The 8,642-nt window shown below is 43.3% G+C and overlaps 1 long non-coding RNA gene across 1 annotated transcript; it reads left to right on the forward strand.

Moving 5' to 3' along the window:
• Window positions 1-1,236: 1,236 nt before the first annotated feature.
• Window positions 1,237-5,183, forward strand: LOC139231258 (uncharacterized). Its single transcript, XR_011587999.1, has 3 exons — window positions 1,237-1,299; window positions 2,668-2,733; window positions 5,131-5,183. It is a non-coding gene; the product is annotated as an uncharacterized lncRNA (long non-coding RNA).
• The last annotated feature ends 3,459 nt before the right edge of the window (window positions 5,184-8,642 follow it).

An 8,642-nucleotide genomic window follows, 5' to 3' on the forward strand; every position in this document is an offset into this window, starting at 1 on the left:
TCGAGGGATGCTGCACCTCTGGTTGGTCATCTGGAAGTAGAAAACAGCAAATGAGTGGTTAGCAGCAGGAGAGGTGGCAGGGTTGCATGAGGACAGTGACATAGCACAGATTCAATTGAGGATCACCGCAACTCCATTATATCTCGCAATGCCGTGGATTCAGTAGCGCGATCCATTTACATACCTTCACAAAGGTGGCTCAGCATCACCCCTGGCAATTGTCCGACCTGGGACTCTGATGAAGGCAGAGACCCTCTCCTCAACATCTGTCAGAAGTAATGTTTGAGGCGGATCCCTGCCTGTCCGCAGATACTCCCTCCAGTTGTGGGAGTGCTTTGACGGCAAAGTGAAAATTAGGAAGGGTTCAAAAAGGGTCTCTCTGCTGTTGTGCCACATATTCCTACCACAGTCGAATAGGTGATAGTGTGAATGTTGCAGAGGGACCAGATAAATGAAAGACTTCACATCGTGTGTGAGATTAAAGTTACAAATAATGGAGGCATACATAAATGCAAATGGTACTCACCCTGAAGATCCTCATGAGGTCGTTGATTTTTTTCCGGCACTATGTGCCAGTCCTGGGTACAATATCTGGAGCAAACATTTCCTGTACGATGTCCCTCCATATTCTCTTGAACACAGGAGGGAGTGGTCTTGTTCCCCCAACAAGCTGGAGTGAGGCCCACCTCCTCTCCACCTCGCTCACTAAGGCCTCATCAGCCTCCTGGCTGAAGTACCTGGCACGCTGCCTTCCTTCCTGTTCCTCCATCGCAGTAGAAGTGGTTGAAGTGGGCCAGTGTAAATGCACATGCATACAGGAAGCTGGCGCGCCCTGCATTTGCGTTTGCGACCGGAAAAAAAAGCAAGAGGAGAAATGTTTTTTTAATGCGCATGCGCAGAATGGCCGCCTCCTTCACGTCGAAAGTTTCAGCTGCGGTGCACAAAGTCAGGCGTGCCGCCTGACTTTATGCCAAAGCTCCTCCAGACAACTTTTTAGCCGAAAATACACGACGAGGGTGAAAACTATTTCCAGGCGCAAGCTTTTGCGCTCCGAAATGCTAAAAGCCAAAAACCCAGCCCTAAGCAAATGTTTCTGCTTTTTCATTATTACAGCTGACACAACCACACCTCCAAAGGTCTCATCTGCTTCAACATCTGCAGGCTCAGAATCACCTGCAACGCCTTCAACACTATCATCTGCTTCTACGACTACTATATCCAACTCACCCTCCATGGGGTCAACGGACACATCATCAGTTTCACATCAGCCCTTGACACAGACGCCAACACCTACTCCACGTAAGTAAAAACTAAACTTAACCTACGATCTCAATTTCGAATACCACGGGTGTAAAGTCCTGTCCCCTCAGTACAGATTCACACGAGGCATGTAGTAAAGTCAAGGTCACTCTGGACCTGCACCTTTATTTCACAGCTCTGGAATGCTGCACTTGCCTGAGACCTGTCCTTATATACCTGTCTCTTGCAAGTGCACCCCTGGTGGTAAGGTATGCTGGTGGTTACAGGTCATATCTTATTACAGTCATGTATAGCATGTTAGGATACGGTTATATATAATAATGTAAGATACATGACAACACGCTTTCATCAATATCATTCTCACACTTCAAAATGTTTCTGCACGTTGGCTGAACTGCAAACCCAATAGATTCCTCTCCGTCTACAACTACAATGGTTTTTATGGTGGTGAAGAAGGCATACGGGATACTTTCCTTTATTAGCCAAAGCATAGAATATAAGAGCAGAGAGGTTATGCTGGAACTGTATAAAACACTAGTTAAGCCACAGCTAGGGTGCTGCATACAGTTCTGGTCACCTCATTACAGGAAAGAAGTGATTGCACTGGAGAGGGTACAGAGGAGATTTTCAAGCATGTTGCCAGGACTTGAGAATGTTAGGAATGAAGAAAGATTGGATAGGCTGGGGTTGTTTTCTTTAGAACAGAAGAGGCTGAGGGGAAACTCATTCGAGGTGTATAAAATTATGAGAGGCTTAGATAGACCTATTTCCTTTATCGGGGAGGTCAACCACCAGGGAGCAATAATTTTAAAGTAATTGGTAGAAGGATTAGAGAGCAGTTGAGGATATTTTCTTTTACCCAGAGGGTGGTGGTGGTCTGAAACTCACTGCCTAAAAGGATGGCAGAGGCAGAAATCCTCATTACATATAAAAAGTAAATATGTACTTGAGGTGGCGCAAACTTCAAGGCTACGGAGCAAGAACTGGAAAGTGGGATTAGGCTGGCGAGCACTTTTTTGACCGGTGCAGACTCAATGGGCCGAATGGCCTCCTTCTTTGTCATAAATTTATATGATTTTACAATATTAGAATCACTGAGCACAAAGTCAATGCAAACTACAACAGTTTCATCTCCATCCCACACTGGATCAACAGCAGTAACCTCAGATAAGCAATAATCAATTCTACCGATACTCAGTGGCTCTCAACATGGTTTCTTTCTTATCATCATTGCTCAGAACTTCCTGCAAATATCTCTATTGCTTTAATTTGTACAGGAGGCATAACTGCTACTCTGTCACTCTCAGCTGCATCCACATTCACAATAGTATTTAGCTACATTTTTGGTTTGTCTTAAAACACATTATCATGTTCACTGTGAATTATAAAGCTTTCTTCCTTTTACAGGATCTTCTGCTCTAATGACATCAGAAACAACGGCAGCAACAAGTAAATCATCAACAATTACGTCAGGTATGTAATGACTACATTCTGCCTCTAATCAATAATCCCCAAGGACCACTTATTGCTTGCTACACGTTCTGACATTCTGTTGGTTATCCTGCCTCTCCTTTCCCATTTATAGTGGACACAAGCCCAAATCCAAAGCCTTCATCGGTTTTTGCAACATCAATACCTAAATCACCCTCCACAGAGTCAGCTACAATTTCAATTCTTTGCTCCACACAGAGAACAACACCAACTTCACGCAAGCAATAATTAAATTCAGCATTAGACAAATTATGGTCAAAAAGCATTTATTACTTACTTGTCTTTCTTATACTGTTCCTCATTCCAAATGTCTCTTCTTCTGCAAAATTTACAGCACTCTCACCTGCAGCTCAAACAGTTTCATTTCTATCCTCCAATATTTTTATTCTTCTCAACACAGTCATTTGCATTCAAATCATGTAATGCATTTCTAACTTTACTCTGTGCTCAATCAGCATGGGTCCAGCTCACCCAGCACTTTGTCCTTGTTCACTTAGTCCATAAACACCTCAAAATTTAAATTTTTATCCTCATGCTTAAAAGCTTCATGGCTTCGTAACAAAGTCCAAACCTACAAACTAATCCCCCCGCACCCCCCCACACTTTGTCTCACTCCTTTATCATTTCTGTCCTTGACAAACTCGAAGGTTTCTCTGTTCCTAGTACCTTTCCATAAAAAATTAATGTCGGTCATGCTGGCAAGGCTGCATATATTGCCCATCATTAATTATCCTGAGTCCACTGCAGTCCTTGGGTGATGATGCTCCCATAAGGATCTTAGGTAGGGAATCCCAGGACATAGATCCAGCGACGATGATCTATGTCAGGATGGTGATGGCGTGTGACTTGGAGGGTGTTCCCACAACATTGTTACACGTGTCCTCAGTGGTAGAGTACAAGGTAGCGAGATGTTGTCGAATTAACTTTGCAGAGTTGCTGCAGTACAACCTGTAGAACATTTTACTGCAGCCGCAGTGTGCTTGTGATGAAGAGTGTGGATATTGAGCATGGTGACAGAGGTGTCAAATGAATTGCTCTATCCTGGATGGCATCAAGTTCCTTGAGTGTTGTTGCAGCTGCACCCATCCAGGTGAGTAGTAAGTATTCCATCACACTCCTAACTTGAGCCTTGTACATGGTTAATAGGCTTTGATGGATCAGGAAATGAGCCACTCATCAGACTTCTCAGTCCTCTGCCCTGCTCTTATAGCAACAGTACTGATCTGGCTAGTTTAGTTCAGCTTCTTTACAACAGTAACCCCAAAGATCATAATAGTGGGAGACTCAGTGATCTTGGTGCAATTTAGACTTACATTTACATGGTGCCTTTCATGACTTTAGGACGTCCCAAAGAGTTTACAGCCAATAATGTACTTTTGAAGTGTAGTCACTGTTGTAATCCAGGGAATGCGGCAGCCAATTTGTGCACAGCAAGCTCCCACAAACAGCCAAACAGCAATGTGATAATGACTGTATCATCTATTTTTTTAGTGAGATTAAAACAAGATGGCTGGGCTTTCTCTTATTTGAGATGGTCATTACCATGCATTTATGTGCCGCGTAATGTTATCTAGCACTTGTCAGCTCAAGCCTGTGTGTTTTCCAGGGTCAGGCTGCATTGGCTGCTTCATTATTGGGAGATTAGTGAGTAGAGCTGAGCACTGTGGAATCATCAACAAACAACCCCATCCCTGACCATATGATAGAGGGAAGATTAGTGATGAAGTAGCTGATGATGGTTGGGCTTTGGATGCTTCCTTGAGGAATTCCTGCAGTGATGCTTTGGGTCTGTGATCACTGCCCTCCAACCACAATCATCTTCCTTTGTGTCAGGTACACCTCCAGCCACTGGGAAATATTCCATTTGAATCCCATTGACCCCATTGACCCCATTGGTTCAGGCAGCCACATGGTGTAATGCACACACTTTTAAAAATGCTTTCACTTTCAAAATCATGAGGGGTCTAGACCGAGTAGATAGAGAGAAACTATTCCCATTAGCGAAGGGTCAAGAACCAGAGGACGCAGATTTAAGGTGATTGGCAGCAGGACCAAAGGCAACATGAGGAAAAACTTTTTTACGCAGCGAGTGGTTATGATCTGGAATGCACTGCCTGAAAGGGTGGTAGAGACAGATTCAATCATGGCTTTCAAAAGAGGAATTGGATAAGTACCTGAAGGAAAAAAATTGCAGGACTACGTGGAAAGGGCGGGGGAGTGGGACTAGCTGAAGTGCTCTTGCAGAGAGTTGGCACAGGCTCAACGGGCCGAATGGCCTCTTTCAGTGCTGTAATCATTCTATGATTCTAAAAATTAATCACTCGAGCTCTCTCATGACAATAGGCTATACTTGTGGTTAACTGCAATTTGCTTCTGCAGAAACGAAGGTGCCAACCCTAACAGTGGTATCAACTACAGCAAGTAAAGCAGCATTGTCAATGGAAATTTGGATTATAGCCATCATTGTCATAATTAGTGTTCTGCTGCTGGTTACATTCACGGTCATAATTTATGTGGTAAGTATGGCATACTGTTTTTGTTTATTGTGCTGAAAACATCCTGTAACACATATAAACTTTGCATTCGCATATTCTGTTCAGCAACTCAAACATCAGGAAACAAAAACTTATAGCAGTAGAAACATATTCTGACAGTGAATTTCCATGGAGGTTCTCCCATTTGTCTACTGAAAGCTGAGGAAACCATAGAAAACCAATGTAAATGGTGGGAGATCCCCACGGAAATTCACCCCATGTATACTGAAAGAACCTGCAGTTAAGCTATGCCAAAATAGAAGGTATTAGCTCTAGTATATGAAGAATCTCCAACCCTCAATGAATTCATTCCATCTTCTCAAATTGGTGATCTTACTGTTACAAAAATTAAATCCAAATATTCTGTAATGGCAACATTGCATTTACATAGCATCTCAACAAATCTCTGAGAAATATCGCAAAATGCTTCAGCACCAAGAATTATTTTGAAGTGTAATAAATATAGGTACCAATACAGCTGGTCCTACAAAGAGCAATTAGATAAATGCCAGGTTATTTTGTTTTGGTGATGTTGGTTAAGGGATGAATGTTAGCCTAGACATTTGGACACTTTCTGCTGTTCTTCAAATGTATCATGACATCGTTAATATCCACTCAAACAACTGAAACAAGAGCTCAATGTCTCATCCGAAGGCAGAACTTCCGACAGTGTAGCAATCTCTCAGTATTATGTTAGTGTCGCCCTTGATTATGTACTTAAGTCCTGAAGTGGGCTAGATTATTTATAAGGGAGAACTATTTTTGGACTAACTTACCTTCCATTTAATGCCATTTTTGAACATAGGTTCAGCACAATGATGTTTTATCCTGAGGTACTGAATTTTCGAGCATCGTGTCTACTTGCTTTCAAGATATGAATAATATGCAGTATCTGGGGCTTGTTGTAAACTTATTGTTAATTACAGGTAGCCTGCAATTCCCAGAAAATGATCCTCAAATTAATATGCAGTACTTGGTATCAACACATAAGTTCTTTATCCTTAGTCAGTCATGCGTGCCTGGTTTGTTTGAGCAGGATAATGAGTGGATCATAACTATGTTCTAAAACTATGGTTCAAGATCCCATTGTACAACCCACAAAATGTCAACATAGCACAGATGCTGAGATTATAAGGCAATAGAAGATTTCCAAAGAGTAAAGAGATCGTCCGTGAAACAACTATGCTAAAACCATTTGTGATCATAGAATCATAGAGGGGGATTTTCAACTGCAGGCCTGAAAAATGGGAAACCAACAAAGGAAAACCTGGTGGGCTCCTTGGACACCCATTTGCCCGCTTGATTCAGCCAGGCCTTTAAATGGGTGCCGAGCACTCCCACCCAAAACAGGCAGGAGACTGTTAAAATATACAAATTGGGATCAGGATCCCGGTTGTACCAGGCATCAAGTGGTCCCTAATGGGAGTGCTGGAGGTCACTTGGGAAAAGGTAAAAAAAAATGTTTTTGTGGGAACAGGAGTATTAATGCTCATGCCTTGTTATATGAAGACCTGAGATGTTTGACGTTATAAATGTTGCACTATATAAATATTTTTTTAAATTCATTCCTGGGATGTGGGCATCGCTGGCAAGGCCAGCATTTATTGCCCATCCCTAATAGCACTTGAGAAGGTGGTGGTGAGCCGCCTTCTTGAACCACTACAGTCTGTGTGGTGAGGTTATTCCCACAGTGCTATTAGGGAGGGAATTCCAGGATTTTAACCCAGCGACGATGAAGGAACGGCGCTATTTTTCCAGGTCCGTTGTCATACCCAAAGCCAGTGCCAAGGTCAATGCCGGGTGGTCCATCCAGTTTTATTCTTATTATTGTTTTCCAGAGCAGTTTGGTATAACCGAGTGGCTTGTTAGGCCATTTAAGAGTCAGTCTGGAGTCACATATAGGCCAAATCAGATAAGAACAGCAGATTTCCTTCCCGAAAGGAGATTAGTGAACGAGATGGGTTTTTACAACAATCCGGTAATTTCATGGTCACCATTACAGATATTAATTTTTAAATCCAGATTTATTTAATTAACTGAATTTAAATTCCCCCAGCTGCCGTGGGGGGGATTTGAACTCACGTCACTGGATTATTAGTTCTGGCCTCTGGGTTACTAGACCAGCAACATAACCATTATGCTACCATACCCGGTTCTACTCTCAATCATCAGCAAAGTGATGCAAGGCATCGTCAACAGTGCTATCAAGTGGCACTTACTCACCAATAACCTGCTCACCGATGCCCAGTTTGGGTTCCGCTAGAACCACTCGGCACTACAGCCTTGGTCCAAACATGGACAAAAGAGCTGAATTCCAGAGGTGAGGTGAGAGTGACTGCCCTTGACATAAAGGCAGCATTTGACCGAGTGTGGCATCAAGGAACCCTAGTAAAACTGAAGTCAATGGAGATCAGAGGGAAAACTCTCCACTGGATGGAGTCATACCTAGCACAAAGGAAGGTGGTTGTGGTGGTTGGAGGTCAATCATAACAGCCCCACGACATCGCTGCAAGAGTTCCTCAAGGCAGTGTTCTAGGCCCAGCCTTCTTCAGCTGCTTCATCAATGACCTTCCCTCTATTATAAGGTCAGAAGTGGGGATGTTCGCTGATGACTGCACAGTGTTCAGTGCCATTCACAACTCCTCAGGTAATGAAGCAGTCCATGCCCACATGCAGCAAGATGTGGACAACATTCAGGCTTGAGCTGATAAGTGGCAAGTAACATTCGCGCCACACAAGTGCCAGGCAATGACTATCTCCAACAAGCGAGAGTCTAACCACTGCCTCTTGACATTCAACGGCATTACCATCGCAGAATCCCCCACCATCAACATCCTGGGGGTCACCGTTGACCAGAAACATAACTGGACCAGCCACAAATACTGTGGCAAAAAGAACGGATCAGAGGCTGGATATTCTGCACCGAGTGTCTCACCTTCTGACTCCCCAAAGCCTTTCCACCATTTACAAGATACAAGTTAGGAGTGTGATGGAATACTTTACACTTGCCTGAATGGGTGCAGCTCCAACAACACTTGTAGGACAATGGGTTAGTCCTGGATTAAGTTGTAGCGGGCAAGAACAATTAGTTAACACTACCGGCTACTTCTCAGAGTTCGACTCTGGAAAATAATGACAGGACACCAATAAGTATAGTTCCCACTTTGCATGGCAGTCTTTACTGCGTACTGATCAACCTGTTATCAACATTACACCTATCAGTTTGTCCTTTGATCTGTTAAGCAACGTTATAGTTACCAGTTCCTCAGTTCACTACGTGCTCACGATCGTCCCAGTGGTCCACTGACATGCCGTGATGCGCGTCTTCTGATGACTGACCAGGTCATCAATCCATGA

Source organism: Pristiophorus japonicus, chromosome 2 (genome assembly GCF_044704955.1).
Source record: "Pristiophorus japonicus isolate sPriJap1 chromosome 2, sPriJap1.hap1, whole genome shotgun sequence".
Taxonomy (NCBI): Eukaryota; Metazoa; Chordata; class Chondrichthyes; family Pristiophoridae; genus Pristiophorus; species Pristiophorus japonicus.